The sequence below is a fragment of the Protopterus annectens genome, chromosome 3.part1, assembly GCF_019279795.1.
Source record: "Protopterus annectens isolate FY-2018-M chromosome 3.part1, PAN1.0, whole genome shotgun sequence".
NCBI lineage: Eukaryota > Metazoa > Chordata > Ceratodontiformes > Protopteridae > Protopterus > Protopterus annectens.
The window spans coordinates 694,784,476-694,804,991 of record NC_056732.1 but is presented as its reverse complement, the minus strand read 5'-3'; the positions used below and the strand labels follow the sequence as shown (position 1 = coordinate 694,804,991).

At 41.3% G+C, this 20,516-nt stretch overlaps 1 protein-coding gene across 1 annotated transcript in view; it reads left to right on the top strand.

Annotated features, from left to right (window-relative positions):
* Positions 1-20,516, top strand: part of TMEM71 (transmembrane protein 71) — a 449,505-nt gene that overhangs the window by 388,888 nt on the left and 40,101 nt on the right. The window lies entirely within an intron of this gene.

Below are 20,516 nucleotides of genomic sequence, written 5' to 3'. Positions count from 1 at the left end.
CTAAGAGAAGTGATTGCTTCAATCTGGTTTCATCACTTTCAGTAGCATTCAGACTCGATCAGTGAAAATATTCAGTAATAAAAAAGGTTTGTGCTTGTCGACAGTTGATATAACTGGTTCCTAATCGAACACATTATATTCCTTATGTAATACATTACAGTTGTTAGAGGGTGTTTTAAATTTATTGTTTTGAACATTTTTTCAGTAAACAATGAAACAAAATGCAAGCACCAATAATTAAAAAAACTGCCCAGTTCAGAACATGTCCATCATAAAAAGTCTACTCAAACTTCTACAGTCCACCAGTATCAGTAAATATGCACAATCTCTGCAGAAGTAAAAATCATCTAAATAATTCCACATTAAAGAGATCTGTAACTAATGAAGAGGTTGCTGCTAGCAAACAACTTTATATTTCATTGTTTCATCTACAAATAAAGTGTATGTTGCCTCGAGGAATAAATTGCCTATGTTACATTAGAAAAATGATAAGCAAGTAATATTGCAATAGGGAATGGATGGCAAACTGATAACAGGTTCATAATTGCTAGGTATCTCTGCCAAAGAGGACATTCTCAGGACTGCAGCATCCACCTCCTTTGAAAGTATGACACAGTATAGTATCAGCAGTGCATCTAAATACTGTGGGAGTAGAACCCACAGCTTTCTGCATCAAAAGCAAGCATTCAACCTGTTATGCTGTTAACAATGCAAGCAGACTCAGCGTAAGCAGCACTAAACTTATCTTCCCCTGAAGTTCTCAGCTCCTTGTAAAATCCCACTCGGCACTCAACTCTGTCTCTCAACTTTGTAGCACAAGCAATCTGGAAAAAGCCAGAATTTATTGGGGAGGAACAAAAACCCAAAAAACAGGGAAACATTTTAAACTTTGCTTGTATAATCTTGGAAAGTTGCTAGAATAAAATGTTGGGTTACCACCATGCATTTCACTGCCAAGTCTTGAATCCAGGACACTGTGCACTACAGTCAGAGCAACATACCACTATGCCAAATCAGCTGTTTCTTGAAAGACATGAAGACTGAAACTTAAATGGCTAACATTTAGTGAATTCAGTTCTCACCATAGCTCTCAACCTCTTAGCACAAAACACCTGGACAAAGCCAGTAGTGGGGGAATACAGCCCCCAAATATATTTAGTGAATTTATTTCTCAACATAGCCCTCAACCTCTTAGCACAAAAAACCTGGACAAAGCCAATAATGGGGGAATACAGCCCCCCAAATAGGGGCAGTTTTCAAATATTGATCTTATAAACTTAGAAAATTGCTAGAATAAAAGGTTTTGTGTTACCATGTATTTTCTGAAGAATATGAAATCTGAAATTCAAATGCCTGTCATTATTTAGTGAATTCAATCTCTCACTGAATACAAAAATGCAGAAAACCACATATTTTGTGAGGAACAGAAGAAAAATATGAAGCAAAAATCTGAACAGTTTTCATAAGTGGTGGAGGGTAGGGAATTCAGGCTTTTGATACCTGTACCCAAGGTGCAAGGTTTGAGCCTGAGGCATTTTACACACACACACACACACACACACACACACACACACACACACACACACACACACACACACATGAACATGACTGCAGACGTTGCAGTCTGATCTCCTTCCAGTTTATGTGGTTACAAACCGCATAGACTTCTAGGCATCTGTACACTAATGCCTTCTCTTCGTAATCCGGATGGACTGATTAAACGGCAGTCTGGATAGGAACTCGCTGAGCACACATGTGCAGTTCGGGACTTGCAGCTTATTATTTTACAATTGTTTTCTCTCATTTTACAGCTGGTGGGGGGGCTGCAGTCCTGCGGTCCAGTAGCAAGAGCCACCCCTGGTAAAAGCAAACCCTGTTACCTAGCAATTTTCTAAGTTTATAAGTGCAATATCTAAAATGTGTCCCTATTTTTGACCCATTGCCCCCCCCCCTATTTTTTTGGGCTTTGTCCAGATATCTTGCACTTAATGGAATACCTTACATATGGTGAATTTAAATGCATTGTTCACAATAAGAAGGGAAATGTAAGGTCAACCATTTGTTAAAAGCCAAGAGTAGGTTAAAAGACGGGATATAAGGAGGAGACTTTAAATCATGCCTTGGAAAATATTCTTTAGAATAGAAAAGATCTAACAAAAAGAACTGTTGTGAGTGGAAGGGTCGAAGTGAGACAAGTTAGAGATGGAACTGTTCATGTAAGTAATATGAAGAATTTATACTGCATGTCTAAATATTCTCCGTTTTCTAAGGTAGTAAAAAAATTTATTTTGGATTTTTGGCATATTAGTTGTATGGATGAAATCGTAGGAAATTTATTTTCTAGATATGTCAATTTTTCATACAGCAGGTACTTGAATTTGAAGGAACATTTGAATGTTTAGTGTGCCTCAGGAGTTAGTAGGATCGTTTGCATGTGGCACTGCAAAGTATGTGGTAGGATTAGACAAACTTGTGGTACTTGCATTAACAGGTGGACATTTATGTCTAGAGGAAGATTTTAATTGGAATTAATGTGGGGTGATCTACATTGTGGGGTGTAGATGCAGTAACATCAGGTGGTACATAGGACAGAAGAAGAGGGCTGTGAAGGTTAGAATTACGGAACATTTGGAGACATTTGTAATAAGAATAGGAAGAGTGCTATGAGTAAGCATTTCAACTTTATACATGCTGGTAGTGATTATTCGTTTTTCTTTAGTATATTAGCCCAACCTGTTTTGCACGGAAGGGGGGGGGGGGTTGTAGGAAGAGATTAAATGAGTTAGAGAGTAAAATGATTTTGAATTTTAGAACGCTTAATCCTAAGGGTCTTAATCTTGAGGTTAACTTGAGTTTAATCAGTTGTTTAGAAAGGGGATAATTTTGTAAGTTTTTGTTTCTACTTTTTGCCTATATTGTATATTTTGATCAATTGCTTATTCTATCATTTTGCTGTTTTTTAAAACAATATATTCTGAATGACAACATTATATATTTATTGCACATTGCACTTTGTAAGAGGGTTAATTGATATGTAATTAAGGGGGGTTCACCTGTTACAAATAGTGATCTTGTGAATGGTTTGTATCTATTGAATGCGAATGACTGCGGTACTGGATCTGATTGTTGCATAGTAAAGCTTTGTTGAACCACTATCTCTTGAAGTGCGTCTGTTTTTTTTTTTTTTTGGATTTTCTTGCATTTTTGTAGTTGTGTATTTAACAGCACCCATCTTTTAAATTTATGCAGATTTAGTCAAATGTCTGAATTAATGGTTTGGATATCTGAGAAATAGATGCTGAACAGAAGGGATCCCAGTACAGAACCCCAAGGAATGTGTTAATCACTTTTTTCCTGATTGAATTAATTCATAGTGGTATTACTACTCTGACTTCAAAGATATTGCTAATTTACTAGCAAATAACTTTAGCATAATTTTTATACCAAAGACAGTCATTGAAGTCCCACATATTCCATGGTCCACCTACAGTTATTGAAATTGCACTAACTCCATAATGTACCTCTGCGAAGCCAAAATGGGGCTACACTTCACTTCCTAGACTTCACTTCTGTAAGGATATCAAACTACTAGCTAGAACTGAGGCAAAAGTAGCTAAACAATAGGCATTGTTTGAGGAAGCTCAAAGGACAAAGGTACAATGTGTTGTATTTGAATGTGTTGGAAAATAGTGAAATTGTAGATATGGCTAATGCCTCTTTCCCATAAACTGGATTCAAGAAAAACTGTGAAAGGGTTTTTCATCAGAGTGGCACAGTGATCAAACATCTACTGTTATGGTAAGTTCAGTTTACAATCTATTGTATATCTTTTTGCATTATTTTTATATATATTTTTATGCATTCTATATGTTTTACACATTCATATGCCTTTCAGCTACACAATGTTTACATAGTTTTAAACGTAACATGGAAAGTTTTTTCTGAATGTATTATTTTGTTTTATATAATAGTTTTTAAATAGAATGTTTTAAACATAGTTGCACTAGCACTTTAAATGTATTCTCAAAGACTGCCTGACAGCTGATTAACTGTTTTGATATTACATTGTTTAATTGACTAATTGATTAATTATATCAGCTGATATCCACATTTTGTATATAAGCCTTTGAATGATTCATTGTGATAGATCTGATGAAGCATGCAGTCCAGCATGCGAAAGCGCTTATCTTTTTATCTTCAATAAACCTGTGTTTTATCGTGGATTTGGTGTGGTTCGTGGAAGACTCTACAACTTATATTTCTACATTTAAGTTCAGTTTACACAACTGTGCTATTTCCTTCATATTGATCACTGCTGCTGTAGCCTCAGTTATATAGATAGATTACCATAGTTAACTATATTTGGAAGGTGGAAGGAGAACGGTCTAGGCACCGGTGGAAAATGGTCCTTGAAAAGCACAACGTAGACCTAGATAAGGAATCTAGCTTATAATGCTTTGTAAAATTATGTACAGAGGACCAAGCTGCAGCTTCTAGAATACTTCTAGAATCCAACCCTTTCCAAAAAGCCATAATAGAAGCCAAGGTTCTTGGAGAGTGGGCCTTGACCCTGCTTGGGATAGATTTGTCATGCGTGTATAACAGAAATTAATAGGCTTAGATAACCATTTGGATATAGTCTGTTTTGACATCTATTATTCCTTTTTCTTACCTTCACAAGAAATGAACAATTAATCTGATGATCTGAAAGCTTTAGTTCTGCCAAGATATTACCTGAGTTGTCTGTGGGCATCCAAGGTATGAAGTATCTTTTCTCCCTGATTTTTAGGTTCAGGAAAGAAAACAGGGAGATGGATAGTTTGATGTAAAGTAAACTCGTCTACTGCTTTAGGCAAAAAGGTTGCAAGCTATAGGCCCCCTCTATGACCCAGGAAACTCATATCATGTATTTAAATTTATTGGAACACTCAGCATCCAACCCAATACCATATTCATGGGCGACTTTAATTAACCCACTATTAACTGGGAATCCTATACAACACCAAATGTACAGGCAGAGAGATTCCTGGATTTTGTAAACACAGACTCCCTGGACCAGATTGTAAGTACACCAACGAGGGATGCAACCATACTGGATCGGGTCCCCACTAATATGGGAGACTGCTGCACACCCCCCTACTGTAATGTCTTCCCTGGTAAGTTCAGACCACAAAATGGTCTCCTTTGAAGTAAAAATAAAACCTGGACCCCCAGCTAAACCTGGAATATTCAGGAACTATCAAAGGCTAACTTCCTGCTATTAAGTGATAGCAAAATTTCAAGCCTCCATAAACCCTGAGAACACTGCTGCCTCTGCCGAACTTTTCACAGAAACCTTGTACAAGCATGTTAATGGCTGCATAGAGGCAGCTGTACCCACCGGGAAGAAGTACAGAACTAACTCAAAAAGCAAGCCACCCCGGTGGAATCACAAAATCAGTAGGCTATATAACAGAAGAAAGACAAGTATGGCAAAAATTAGGAGATGCAGCACCCAGCAGGATAAAAGCAGTCTCATCAAACTAAGTAACTCAGAGGACAAATAAAGTCTACCAAAGCCAGATTTGAGGTAAATTTGGCCTACCAGGCCAAGGACAACCACAAGGCATTCTTTAGCCATGTCTGCAACCTCAAAGGCAATACTTAGTTATGTGCAGAGCTCTTTGTAAATGGAGCTACCTATACTGAGCCAGAAGACATAGCAAACCTCCTGGCTGATAAATTCAGCTCCAGCTTTACCCCTCTCTCCCGCTCAACCTTCCCTCAGGAAATATCATCAAGTATAACTCCCCCTACAATCACTAGGGAACAGGTCCTTCATGCTCCAAGACCAAGAACACTGCATCAATGGGTCCAGACAATATCCCAGGATGCCTTCAAAATAGCATGAAACATGACCTATCAGAGCCTCTGGAATTACTATTTAACTGTAGTCTCCAAGCAGGTTTCATGCCTCAAGAATGGAGAAAGTCAACAGTCATCCCTCTGCACAAAGGTGGGCCATCAACAGACCCTGGAAACTACAGACCCATAAGTCTCACTAGTCTTATATGTAAAGCCATGGAAAGAATTATCATGAAGATGATCAACTGAGATATACTAAACCTCCAGACACTGGACTCAACTCAGTTTGGTTTCTTCAAAGGCAGATCATGCCTACTCAACGTGGTGGACTTCTTCGAGAAGGTCACCAAAGCAATAGATAAGGGCAAAATCGTTCACACTGCCTACCTTGACCTGGCCAAGGCATTTGATACAATACCTCACTCAGGCATTGTTGACAAACTCAAGAGGTTAGGTATAAACCTGTATGTCACCCAGTGGATAGCCAAATGGCTCACAGACAGGATCCAGGAAGTTAGAATTGGGGAGTCCAGCTCTACAAAGAGGCCAGTCAGAAGTAGAGTCCCTCAGAGATCGGTCCTTGGGCCGCTCCTTTTTGGCATTTACTTCTCTGAAGTCAAGGCCAATGTCCGTGGTCTCTGGCTGACTAAATTTGCAGATTATTGCAAATTAGGAGCTGTCATTATATCCCACGCTGACACAAATGTTCTCCAAGAAGGGCTGACACAGACAAACAACTGGCATCAGAGCCATGGACTAAAAGTAAATGCAAAGAAAGACATAATAGTATCCTACAGGAAGTCATCCACCCTTGGTAACTATCATAATGACAACACACCCCTTAGAGCCGACCCAGTAGTCAGGGCTTAAGGACACACATAGTAAGCAATCTAGCTTTTAACCATCATATGTCTACAGTAGTGAGGAAATCATTCTATGTTGCCCAGCTTATGAATAAAGATATGGCATCTAAATCCAAGGAAGTAATTGTTCCACTGTATTCGGCATTCATCAGACCTATCTTTGAGTAAAATGCCCCTTTGGTATGTACCTTACCAGGCATACCCAACAACTGGAACATCCACAGAGCTGCCTCACTAAAAGAATACAAGGCACAAGTAAATGTCCTATGCAGACCACATCAAGGCCCTGTCCTTGTATTTTGGCTCCTATAGGCTTTTGAGGGGGGATATATGCCTGGCATACAGGGCATTGTCAGACCTCACTCTGCTGGACCTCCTGCATATCCACAAAACAGAAAGCACCAGAATTACCCATTCTAAAGACTTAAACCTTACCTGTGATATAAATAGGACCTGCTGGAGAGACAGGTATGTATTCCAGAGAATACCCTATCTCTGGAACAGGCTCCCCATCCATGTGAAGCAAAGTTCCTCCCTAACCCACTTCAAGTGCAACTTGGACAATTGGATGGGGAACAGAAAATTCATCCCTGGTTCAGCACCTGTGTCTCTAATGGACACAGGCAACCTGTAAATGTTTCATCTCCCAGGCCCCTGCTTGTAAATGTTTCATCTCCCAAGAACCTTCTTACACTTATCAATGGTATCAGAACTTGTCAGAGATTTAGTATGTATGGCTAGGCTTAAAAAGGCCCTTGTGGAAAATGAGGTAGGGTTGACTCATCGTAAGAGCTTACAACTCAGATACCCTTCTTGCAGACGTCAAAGCAATCAGTAAAACTGTTTTCCATGTTATGAACCTCAAGTCAGCCAAATTAGTTGGTTCAAATGGAGCAGGTGTTAGATGCTCTTTTTGTTTCACTTTTGCAGTCCTAACTTCTGGTATTTCCGGCCTTGAAAGCCCTTGGCCATCCCAACTACAAGAGAATATTGTCCCTCCTTCTGGAGCTGGCAGATATGCTATCCAATGTCACTACTTTTGGGTATAAGGGGAGTCAGCTGGTACCATGATCTCAGTTCTTTCTTGCCATCGGAGCCTGAAGCAGACTTCCAGTTAGTGTGTTAGTCATTCAGCACCAGAGAAGGAAGACTCCAGAAAGTTAAGTACCCTGTTGGGGAACCCTTTATGTATCATTTGACTAATGTCAGAGAAAATTAATAAGTTTCTCTGCTGTGGCAATCAGATACCACACTGGAACTTGTACTGTTTTTGTGTGACTTGCTTGTGATCAAAACTTGATGTCCTTAACTGTCGTTTTTGTGCTCCCTTTAACAGCAAAACCATTAGGCATAGGGCCGAGATTTTAGCAAGGTATCTTAGTGAGTTGTCAGGCCATTTGCATCCTATGGTATTCGCCATTCGAGTTGAGATAGACATCCCTAGGTGAAAAAGAGATAAGGAAAAATTATCCAGGCTTAGGGCTTCAGACAACTCCTGCTTGCTGTCGGCCAGTCTTCCTAGGCTTACTATTGCTAAAGAAGGTGAGGTACTTTTGCAGCCCCTTTCCACGACCAAGATGGTGGTGCAGGCCTCTATCAAGACCCATTCGGAGTCCGATGTGCCTTTTGGTCTCTCAGTGTCTTTTCAAGCTGTAGGACTCAGTTTGTGGGTTGGGTCTGGGACTGGTATGCAGGCTCTGGCTTCCTCAGACCTACATTGAATCAACTCGTCACCAGGACTTTGCAACATCATTTCACCTACATAAGTCTGTTGACCATTCTGGGCCAGAGGTCAGTTACAGCCCAAAACAAGAAAGCAACCCCTGCCCAGTCTCAGCCTAGGCCTTCTGACTCCCATTCCCAGGCATATCAACAGGATCATGTGAGCATGGCTGAAGAACTGATCTCTTTGGTTAGATCCAAACCGAATCCCCCCCTGAATTTTCTCCAGGTAAAAGAAAAAGAGACACCACTCTAAAAGGTCTTTCTGATTTCTTTGATTCAGATGAGGACTTTGACCAGAAAGATCCAGCCTTTGAAGAGAGTGTGCTTCCAGTATCTCCTCTGGGGATTCTGACTCAGAGGAGAATCTTGCATTAACTCCCCTCCTGAGGATATTTCCTTTGGGGAAACTTTTCACACCTTGAGGGAACACTTCAAGTGGGAAGCACAAGACTACTCACAATCTAAGAAAAGAATTAGCAAATTTCGTAACCTCCCTAAATGCACCCCCCCCCCTCACCATTCCTCCTGTCTTAGGGGTGGTAGATAACGTATTCCAGGAATCCTCCTTAAAGTCTGGCTCCCTGCCTCCTGCCCCTAGAAAGACAGACAGGTTTTATAGGATTCTGGATTCACACAAACATCTCTTTAAGAATGCTATGACAGATCCTGAAGTTGGGACCCCAGGCCCTAAGGGAGCCAAAGCTAGCTTGACCAAAGCCCCCTTGCCTACTGACAATGAAAGTAGGGCTCTAGATAGATTTGGCAAAAAAGTTTACAGATCTGACACCCTCACCATGCAATCCTTGAATTGCCAGTTTCACATGGTTAAATACCAGGAAGCTATTCTGGACCAAATGAAGCAGAAATTGATGGGCATGGAGAACAAGGGTCTCTCTAAGGAGTCATTGGACCTTTGGAAATTCCTGCTGTCAGGTAGCCATACACTCCCTGCACTGTGGCTACGATGCTATGGAAGTTTCCAGTAGAGCTGCAGCTACAGGTTCTGTCATAAGAAGACATGGCTGGTTGAGAGAACAGTCCCTCCCGTGACATCAGGATAATGTCGGCTGATAAAGGTGGCGGCATTGTGCTGTACGATCAGAGTGCTTATGTTGACAAGATGTTTGACATATTAAACAACACAGCACATTATGAAGCCTACAGTCTCAATCAAATAAATATTGCACATAGTAGAATCGACTCTTACCTTGAAGAGTTTTTGTTGGATCAAAGGATCGATGAAGATTTGTACAAGTTTATAAAAGTTGATTTTCCTGTGCTTGCTACAATCTTTGGGATACCCAAGGTCCATAAGGATGTAATTCATCCCCCATTTAGACCCATCATTGCCGGCAGTCACAGTAAGACGTTTCCTATTGGGAGGGTGATTGATAGCTGGTTGAAACACATCATCACCAATACCAAGCATATCATGAGGGACTCCTGGGATTTTCTTGGGATTTTTACCAAGGAGTTGTGGGGTCCGGATTTGATTTTTGTCACAATTGACATCAAAGACTTATTCACCTGTATACCCAAGGAGGATGGACTCGATAGATTTGCTAACAGTTTAAGAAAACATAGTGGTTTTGGTTGGGACAAAATCCAGCTTACTATGTCCCTTATGGAACTGGTCCTCGAGAACAACTTCATATACTATGAAGGTGAATATTATAAACAGATTTCTGGTGTTGCTATGGGGGCAGCTTGTGCCCCCATATACGCCAATTTGGTTCTCTTGGACTGGGAGGAAGAATTTATTTTCAATACTAGGTGGATGAGTCAGATTTCTTGTTACGTCCGGTATCTGGACGATTTGTTTATCCTGTGGAAGGGGGATACCATTGAGCTACATAGTTTTATTGATTACATCAACCACACCACCCCTTTCTTGGAATTTGTGTACCAATCTAACAACATTGGTATTAATTATCTGGATGTCTTTATATATAGTGATGGTGAGTGTTTTCAGTCTCACATATATAGAAAAGACACCTTTAGCAACAGTTATCTTGATTTTAGCAGCATGCATCCGTATGCACAGAAACGTAGTATTTTAAAGGGTCAATGCATACGGGCTGCTAGAATGACGTCCACGGAAAATAAAATGAAACAAGAATTGGAATTCATTGGGAAGATGTTTGAGGAAAAAGGGTACCCCAAACATATGATCAAGGACACAACTCAATATGTGGCTAGTGAATGGGGCAACAAATATTTGCCACTTTTGGGGATAGGGATAACCACATCTTCCTCGGGCTCACACCAAAATGGGGATAGCAACTTAGTAAGCCCAACACCCACAAGTGGTGCAAATTTGTCCAAATCCTTTATTTTGAAATATGGTAAGCATGTGAACAAGGTCAAGGATATCCTTTATAAAAATTGGAATATTCTTAGTAGTGATGAGGAGATTCGGCCTTTCATTACTGAGAAACCATCCTTTGTTTACAAGACTGGGTTCAATATGAAGAACATCATTGAGTCCAAGGTGGGTAGGCAAAATCATAATAAATATAAAACGAATAAAGGGACTCATAAATGTGGGTGTTGCACACAATGTGCATATATATATGAAGGAAATTGTTGTACTCTTATGAACATTAACAAAAACAAAGTGTGGTTTGTGAACGGGAATTGTCAGTCTCGGCATTTGGTGTACCTTGCTATGTGTTGTTCTTGCCCGTGTTTCTACGTCGGTAAAACCGACAGGCAGCTTAAAAACAGGATCTATGATCATTTATATTGTATAAGGAAACAGGACGTGAACAATGCTTTGTCCCGTCACATTATGAACAGCATGACGTGTGACAAATTTAAGTTTGCGATCATAGACATGGTTCAAGGTAACCCGAGAGGGGGTGACATCAAAGGGTTAGTGGGTGAAAAGGAAATCAGATGGCAGTTGAAGCTCAATGCTTCATGCCATCCAGGTTTAAATGAAGTGATCCCAACTAAACCTCTTTTGAGATAGACCTTGGTAACTAAAAGTCAATTTGTAATATTACAATATTTGTGCAGGGGCATTTTACTATCCCTAAAGTTGAAAGGTTTATTTTCAATTTTAATATTCAACGTAAGAATATCATATTATTTTTTTAAAATATTATAAAGCTTGTAATACAATATGCAGATAGATGTAGGGTCATTGTGTGACTTTTTGTATTGTACACTGCATTTCAAATTGCTTGAGGTTGTACTATTTTTGTTACTATAGCTTTAAATGGCTGTGTGATTTGATTTAATGTTGTTAACCTGGCTGATGGTTTTGGCGGTTTTTTTACTATTTAAACCTTGTAAATGGTATTTTTAATTGTTCTGATGAAGTGTATGGTTTACACGAAAGCGCTTAACAAATCGTGTTAAGTCTTTTATTGTTGGATTAATAAACCTGTTTTTATGAAAATTGTGGATCGTGGTGCATCCTTGGGTTGTTGGCGTGCTGTTTGGAATTGTTGTTGTACCCGTGGATATATCATTCTAATCTCTTTAAGAATGCTATGACAGATCCTGAAGTTGGGACCCCAGGCCCTAAGGGAGCCAAAGCTAGCTTGACCAAAGCCCCCTTGCCTACTGACAATGAAAGTAGGGCTCTAGATAGATTTGGCAAAAAAGTTTACAGATCTGACACCCTCACCATGCAATCCTTGAATTGCCAGTTTCACATGGTTAAATACCAGGAAGCTATTCTGGACCAAATGAAGCAGAAATTGATGGGCATGGAGAACAAGGGTCTCTCTAAGGAGTCATTGGACCTTTGGAAATTCCTGCTGTCAGGTAGCCATACACTCCCTGCACTGTGGCTACGATGCTATGGAAGTTTCCAGTAGAGCTGCAGCTACAGGTTCTGTCATAAGAAGACATGGCTGGTTGAGAGAACAGTCCCTCCCAGACCATGTCAAATCTAGCCTCCTGGTTGCCCCTTTGGATAAAGACTTTCTCTTTGGTTCCAAGGCTGAAGTTGTATTGAAGAAAATGGAAGAGAACGCCAAGTTCATGCAAACCATTAAAGACTTTCTTCAAGTCCATCCTCCTCACTTCAACAGAAATTACCCCACCAAGCATTGGTCCTTTCCTTCCCAACCCAAGGCTAGGCAAAGAAAGCCCCATGTAGGGAAAGGAGTCAAAGAGAGCACCAATGGCCCAAGCAGTGGCATTCAGAACCCATTAGGCCATGGGGCTCACACTCACAGGCCCCTAGCAGGGAGTAAGAAAGACTCAACAAATCCCTGCAGGTACCAGAATTCAAGATGCTAACCTTTCAAAAATTTGTAACCATGATCTCGCTCAATGCTCTTATGGTTACCTTGGATTTAAAAGATGCATACCTTCATATCCCAATAGTGGAATCACAGAGAAGCTTCTTATACTTCAGAGTTGGTAACAGGCACTATCGGTTCAGTGCTGTGGCCTTTGGCTTATCTAATGCTCCCAGGGTCTTCACAAAATGCCTAGCCCTCTGATAGCCTTCTGCAAAAAAAAAGGGAATCCAGATTTACCCCTATTTGGATGATTGCCTCATCCAGGCAATAAACCCAGGAAAACTCAGATTGGACCTGCTTTTTACCAAAAACCTTTTAACCTCCATGGGGTTCACCATCAATGTACAGAAATCTCACACAAACCCCACAACCAAGATTGTGTTCCTGGGAGACCTACTGGATTCTGCCCTCCAGAATGCCTTCTTACCTCCAGACAACATTGCTTTCATGACCCTGTACTTCAGACAGATAATGGTCAGGAATTACCTCTCACCCAGGGAATATCTCAGGGCCCTAGGTTCCATGGCTTCTTTTATCTTCATGATTCCCCTGGCCAGACTACACATGAGGAAACTGAAGTGGTACTTTAAGCATGTGTGGTCCCAGAATTCACAGCCAAAATAAAGCCGATTTCTTTTCTCAGGAAGGAATTCACCTTATGGGCCTCAGAATGCTCCCTCAGTCTGGGTCTCCTTTCAGATTCATCCCCTGGAGCAAACTCTGGATGTATCAGAAATAGCCTGGAAAGCCCACTTCAACTGCCTCCAGACACAAGGAAAATGGGACTCCAAGTTCAGATACAAACACATAAATCTAGAAGAACTTAATGGCAGAACAAAAAGGCCTGTTAGCCCTACAAAAGGAATGGAAGTCAGGAGTACTAGTAGTGAAGACCATGGTTATGTGGTACATAAAACAGGGGGGATCCACTCTTATCTGCTTTGCTGCCTACCAGTGGATGTTTAGGAAACAGCTCATTCCCTTAAGTTACACCTCATGGCACAATACTCGCCAAGCGTACACAAACAACTAGCAGATTAGTACAGCAGAAGCATGTCAAACCACCACAAATGGCAACTGCATCTGGAAGTATTTCTCAGAATAGCCAAAAAATGGGATGTGCCACTGATAGACATTTTTGCCACCAAAGAAAATGCTCACCTGAAAAAGTTTTGCTCCAGGGACAAAATGAAGTCAGCCTAGAGGACAGATGCTTTCTCTTTCACTTGTACAGGTCTTTTCCTCTATGCTTTCCCTCCAGTACCACTGCTCCCCAGGCTATTGCTAAAGATAAGAGAAGAGGGGGCAAGTATAAAATAATAGCCCCAGATTGGCCCAGATGGGACTGGTACCCTCTGCTAATCAGCCTAACCAGCGCAGAATCATGACAGGTGCCACAGACAATGGATCTATTAACACAGGACAGGGGCAAGATTGTACACCCCAACCTGGGGATGCTCAAATTGTTAGCATGGATGAAACACTGATTTAATGGAAGGATTCTCTCCTTGACAAGTAGGTCTTGGATATTCTAAAAGAGGCTAGCAGACCTAGCACAAGGAAATCTTACTCCACCAAATGGAAAAGATTCACCGTTTGGTGCAGACAAAAAGCACAAAACCCACATCTAGCCAAGATTCCTTCCATCCAGTCTTATTTGACCATCTTTTTTGTCAAAGGACTGTCTTACTCCACAAAAATCCATGCTTCAGCTGATTCAGCCTACCTGCCCTTTCAGCCTCCTTTCTTTTCATACCCCCTCATGAAATGGTTTCTGAGAGGGGTTGTTCACATTAGGCCTCACAGAAAGCCTTCAGTTCCACCTTGGGACCTCACTTTTGTATTGGAGAAACTGACCCTCTCACCCTTCAAACCAGCTACTTCCACTGAGTTATTTTTTTTTACCTGGAAGACTTCTGTCTTACTAGATGTCACTTCAGCCAGAAGAGTTTCTGAGCTTCAGGCCCTGATGTGTGTGGAACCCTTCATCATCTTCCACCCAGACAGAGTCTTGCTTAGGACTAACCCTTCCTTTATACCTAAGGTGGTAACAGAGACATCATTGAATCAATCCATACATTTACCTACCTTCTTCCCCAACCCCCAGAACAAAGGGGAAAGGATCCTTCATTTTTTGGATGTACATAGGCAACTGCAAGAGTATCAGGAAATCAGACCAACTGTTTGTGGCCTTCGAAAGAAGCTCTGAGGGGAAACCAGTCTCCAAGCAAACCATCTCCAAATGGTTCTCCCACTGCACCTCCTTCTGTTACAGCTATCATGGTAAGAAACCCCCTAATGCTGTAAGGACACATTCCACCAGGGCTACTGCCACCTTTACTGCATTTCTTAAAGGGGTGCCCACCAGGGACAATTTGGAGGCAGCAACTTGGTCTTCAGTACATACCTTTATCAAACATTACCATATTTCTGTCTTCTCTAAGTCCAGGGCAGGATTTGCCACTGCCATTTTGCCGGGCATCCTTGCCTCTACTTAATCTTCCATCCGCTTTCCTTTTAGCTTTGGGAATTGTTCCACAAGTTAAGACTGCACGAGTGAAACACAAAGAACGTAGTACAGTTGTGTGTACTTACCATAAATGTAGATGTTCAAGTGTATTCACTGTTGCAGTATTCTTTCCCTCCCTCCTTCGCTCGCCAGCCTCCTGTGTGGGCTGGGACTTTCTGTGTTTCAGTCAGGCTAGGACTTTCGACTTTTCAATCAGGTTAACCCTCCTTTCTACTTCTGCTTCTTCCTGAATTACAGGGTCCCAGAACCTTGGCCTCAGGGATAATCTTGGGGTCTCCTACCTTTAGGGGCAAGAAAAGTACTAAGATCATGGCAACGGCCAACTCCCCTTATACCCAAGCGTAGCGACATTGGATAGGGAGTCCACTGGTTCCAGAAGGAGGGAAACTATTCTCTGGTAGTCGGGCCGGCCAAGGGCTTCCTTGGTGGGAAATCCCACAAGTTAGTACTGCAACAGTGAATACACTTGGACATCTACATTTATGGTAAGTATACACAACTGTACTTTTCTGTAACACAAAATTAAGATCCCAAGGAGGGGCCACTGGTATACTTGGAGGCCCCTAATGCAAAACCCCTTTCAAGAAAATTTTGACATGTGACTACCTTGAAAGAGGATCCATGGCCAAACATGCTGAAAAGGCCTGTAAGTTAACCTTGATAAAGGAATAAAAAAGGTCTCAGGCTAGTAACTCACACAAATGTTGAACAACTAGTCCCCAAAGGATGTTGGCTATGTTGTTGGCACCAACTAGAAAACCTTTTCCATTTGCTAATATATGATTTTGTAGTAGCAGGCTTTCTTGCCTCCATTAGTACCTGCTGCACATCCTCAGAAAACAGGTTCCTAAAAGGTGTTTATACCATATCATCCAGGCAGTCAGCTGAAGATGATTTATGTCGGGAGTGTTTCAGACACCCCTGTTTTGTGTGAGTAGAACCATTTTGTGAGGAAGCTTGTGTAATTGCCCTTGGCCATTTCCAAAAGAAGGGATAATCATGATTGCCTGGGCCAGAAGGGAGTCACAATAATGATCTTGGGGATTCTTTCTAAATCTTCAGAAGTACCCTACATATTAGTGGAAAGGGTGGAAAGGTGTACAGAAACATGCCTGTCCAAAGAGAAGGCATCTGTCTTTTGGGCCTTCTTGCCTGGAGTCCTGGAAAATAATTTTGCCAGTTGATTGCTCAGAAAGGAAGCAAAGAGGTCTATTTGTGGAACTCCCCACAGATGGATCAAATCTTGGAAGGCCTCCAGATTTAGGTTCTATTTGTGAGGGTTTGCCCTGGTCCTGCTCAGTTTGTCTCCCTCACAGTTTTGCTCTGATGGAATGTAGGATGCCTGTAGAGTGAGACTGTACTGTGAAGCTATATCCCAAGCTAATGTGGCTAGTGTGCAAGGGGGGTACAACCTGGTTCCCCCTTGCATGTTGATGTACCACATCACTGTGTTATTGTCTGTAGACATTTGAAGAGGTCCTGGGGACCAAAGATGGCTCAGAGAATTGAGTGTGAGTTTATCAGGGTAAGCATTTATGTGCTTGTATTTGTCTTTGGTGTTTAAAACCCCCTGCACTTTCATCTGTCCAGAAGCTGTTCCCCAAGCAAAGTCTGAAGCATCTGTGGTGACTGAATGCTTTGGAACAGGGAGGGAGAAGAGGAGACTTTGATTTAAGGATATCCTTTGTCTCCACCAAGCGATTTCTCTTCTGACAAACCCCAGTACTGGAATCTGAAAAGATAAAGAGATTTTAGGTACCAGTGTATCTTGCTCATGTGAAGTCTTGCCAGGGTTATCATGAGAATCATAGATGCCATGAGATCCAAAGTCCGGAGTTATTCCCTCGCAGTGTCTGTAATCTGAGTGGAAAAACTAAGGAATAGATCTAAAGATCTTTTTTTTTTCCTGCGGAAGATGAGCTGATGTGTCTAGTTGACATCCCTGGAACACAATCATATGTGAGGAAGTCAAGAAAGACTTTTGAATGTTCTCTTGGAATCCTAGCTTGTGCAAGAGCAAGAGGGTCATGACATTTTGAAAAAGACACTGTGAAGATAAACAAGTCGTCTAAATACAGAAAAATGTGGTTACCCTGAAGCCTTCAATGACTACCTGGAGCTAGACACTATGTAAACATTCTCGGTGCAGTGGATAGTCGAGAAGAATAGGAATGTGATGATAAGCATCTTTTAAGTCTAGTGTTACCAGGAAGCTAGGAAGAGGAAGAAGAGGCAATAAGTTATGAAGTGACATCATTTTGAATTTGGCACTGTCACAAACAGGTTTAGGAAAGAAAGATCCAGAAATGGTCTGCAAGCAAATTCTTTTCTTGGGACTAGGAACATCCTTGAATAAAACCTCTTCCCCACCTGGGAAGGAGGAACTGGTTTTATCACTCCTTGGGATGGCATGTGATGAAGAACAGGTGGAAACAAAACAGTCTGATCTGCAGGACAAGGAATGACCCCTGGAAAGGAAGAATTTCCTCCCACTGCCATCAGTAACTCTGATGAATGATTTTCGGAATCTGTTTGCCTGAAACAATCTGTTGCCAAGAGAAAAATGGAGATTTAGACTTTCTGGAAGAGAAAGAGGGTGAAGGTGGGAAGGGGTTACAAGGTCTCTTGAGAATGTCATTCAGAATTCTTGGAGTGTCCTTGGTTTTGGGAGGTTTGAGACTTCTTTTCAAAACCTCTTTGCCGCTTCTTCTTAAATGTCTCCTTACCTGAATTCTGGTGAGTTTCATCACACTTTTTGATAACCTGTACAGCAGAGGTGTGTGTGTGTGGGGGGGGGTAAACACTAAATTGCTATCCAAGGGAGAATTTAAAAAATCTCATTAACATCATCTAGAAGGTTCTGAAAATGCAGACAAGCAAAACTCTTAAAACTGTACCATTGGCCATAGCCCTGGAAGAAATATCAGTCATACACACACACTCCAAACAATGAGTAGTTATCCCTGCAGTAGGAGAAAATAAGTTATTTAAAGCAGATGTTCCTTCACAAAGAAGGAACTTTAGAGAAAACATTCCTCATACTTTCACAGTACGTCAGAAGTATACACTTTTTTACTCTACCCATCAATAATTTTCCCACCCTTGTTAGAAAAGAGTAGGATTGGAATTAACTAAGTGCTTAGAAACAGATGAGTCAACTATGGCTATAGCTGCTGCGTCAGATTTAAAAGACTGTGGAACTATATGCATCCTGTATGCCTTTTTTAGAGACAAGTGGCTATCAGGAAAATTGCAGGCAGTAAAACACGTCCTCTAAAGCAAACAGGAGGATAAGAGGAATGAGTAGGTTCTGGAAAATCCTTCTGCAAAAACTCATAGTATTTTTTGGGGGACTGAGAAACCTGTGATCTGAAGTTGTTAATCTTTTTCCTATTCATCACTGATGGGTTTGGTTCTGAGCCCTCGGAACCGAGTCGGCCTTATACCAAGCTTGCGTGAACCAAAAACTCTCAAGCTAAGCTGCTACCCACAATGCCCTTCACTCAGTTACATCAGATCTACCTCCAACATAAAAAAACTCTTAACTAAACTTAAACCCACCAAATTAGCAGTAGACAACCTCCCAAGTGAATACCTACAAATCGCAGCTGATGCTCTGGCCTACCCAGTATCCATCTTGATTAACCGATCTCTGTCAGAAAGTTACGTTCCCACATTGTGGAAAGTCTCACATATAATTCCCTTACACAAAGGCGGACGCTCTGCAGAACTAACCAATTACCGCCCCATAGCTATTCTCTCTCCACTCTCCAAAATACTAGAGAGATGCATACACTCTCAGGTCTCACACTACCTCCTTACTAACAACCTCCTTTCCAGTACTCAGCATGGTTTCCGACCAAACCATAGCACCACCACTGCCTTACTCTCCTTTACAAACACTATCCTTCAGCATAAAAACAATGGCTATCTCTCCTCTGCTACTTTCCTAGACCTATCTAAAGCATTTGACATGGTCCCACACAAACAACTTATCTCTGTCCTCAATAACCTATCCTTCTCACAATCAGTCACCAACTGGTTTCAGAGTTACCTGTCTGACCGCCAACAATCCGTTTTATGGCAGAATGACATATCTCCCCAACTACCTGTCTCCATAGGGGTTCCCCAAGGATCCATCCTTGGACCCCTACTTTTCTCTGTTTACACCAATAATCTAGCCTCTGCCACCAAACATGGCACACTCATCCAATACGCAGATGACTCGACCATCATCTGCTCAGCCCAGTCCCTACCCAAACTGCAAAAGTCACACAGGAAGCCTTTTCCTCTGTTGAAACATGGTTATCCGATGCCCAATTAATACTCAACCCAAACAAAACTAAACTACTCATCTTCCAACCCACCAAACATACTCAAAACAACTCTCACTTTAACATCACAGCAAAAGACAACACCACTATATACCCAACTGAACACACCAAATTGCTAGGAGTGGAAATAGACAATAAACTAAAATTTGACATTCACATATCCATGACCATAAAAAGTCCACAAAAACTAGGAGCATTATACAGAAATAAACAATTTCTCACCAAAGCAGCAAAGATTTCAATAGCAAATTCCCACCTTATCTCCACCCTACTTTATGCCTCTCCAGTATATACCAACCTAAGGCAATGTGATCTAAACAAGCTAGAGACCTGCTACAACAAAATCAAAATTCGCCACAGGGCATCCTACCGTAGTCACCACTGTCTCTCACTTGCTGAACTGGGCTGGCTTGAACTCCCTCACCTCCTTCAGTGGTATCAACTCTCACTCGCCCACAAACTAGTAAACCATCCACTAAATGTCCCATCCCTCCAGAATCTACTCCAACCCTATCGCACCACCAGACCACTAAGATCCAGCAACAAAAATCACTTGCAGATCACTAAAGCCAATAACTCTGCTGGTGAAGCACTATTCTCTTGCGCCATAGCCAAATTATGGAACTCACTCCCACCCACAATTACCTCCGTACCATCATGCACCAACTTCAAAACTTTATTAAAAGTGCACCTAAAAACATGCTGGCTATGCCCTTGCAACTCCCACTCTAATATCATCCACCCCATCCAACTACTACCTTTCTTTCACCTCCACTAACTACCTTGATGATAGCAAGCTCAGATGCTCATAAGCCTAGTACTTATTATACAGCATGAACTTCTCATTGTTACATTTGTTAATGCCTGTTATGTACTTCACAGATAAGATTCTAGTTGTCTACTGATGTACTATGTTCTTCATCTGTAAATATGTTGTAAGTAATTTCTATGTTAAATT